Consider the following 709-nt stretch of genomic DNA (forward strand, 5'->3'; position numbering starts at 1 on the left):
ATCCGCGTTATACCATTAATAAGTGTAATTTGAGCGTATCAAATTTTGGCGTCGTTGCCGGGGAATACGGTTTTGAAATTACTAAATAGTGTTTACTTTGATTAAAGTCTTTTGATTATTCCATCACACCTTGTTTGCTACTCTGTGTAAACCAGGTGAACATGAATCAGAATCAGCAAAATCAATGTGCTGGTAACTAGGGGAATCGATTGAATAATCAGGCGAATGAATCAGATGATGAGAATGTTTTCGCTGATCTTGTTCCAGAGGAGAATTATGCATCCGCTATTGTTCATCCTCGAGTTGGAGCTGCTAGCGTGAAAATTGGCTCCTCTCTATACCAGTTGTTGAAGCTTGAGGAATACTTTCGAAACTCTACCGAGAATGACCCTCAACGTCATTTGCAGAATTTTGTGGATGTGTGTGCTAATCACATCCAGAACAACGTTTCACAAGATGCTATTTGGCTGAGGTTATTCAAATATTCTTTAGCTGGAGATACAAGAACATGGTTTGAGAAGTTGCCCCGAAATTCGATTACTACATGGGCAGAGATGGTGACTGCTTTTCTCACAAAATGGTACTCTCCTAGCAGAAAGGTTGAAATTCGGGACAAGATCTATGAATTTAAGCAGCGACCGGGGGAACAACTATATGAAGTCTGGGAGAGATTCATGGAGTATTTGTAGAAGAGTCCAAATCATGGTTT

General features: G+C 40.1%; 1 non-coding gene across 1 annotated transcript; it reads right to left on the reverse strand.

The window, feature by feature from the left end:
- Positions 1–603: 603 nt before the first annotated feature.
- Positions 604–709, reverse strand: LOC132620638 (small nucleolar RNA R71). The gene has a single exon (XR_009575075.1). It is a non-coding gene; the product is annotated as a small nucleolar RNA R71 (small nucleolar RNA).

The sequence above is a fragment of the Lycium barbarum genome, chromosome 11, assembly GCF_019175385.1.
Source record: "Lycium barbarum isolate Lr01 chromosome 11, ASM1917538v2, whole genome shotgun sequence".
Lineage (NCBI taxonomy): Eukaryota > Viridiplantae > Streptophyta > Magnoliopsida > Solanales > Solanaceae > Lycium > Lycium barbarum.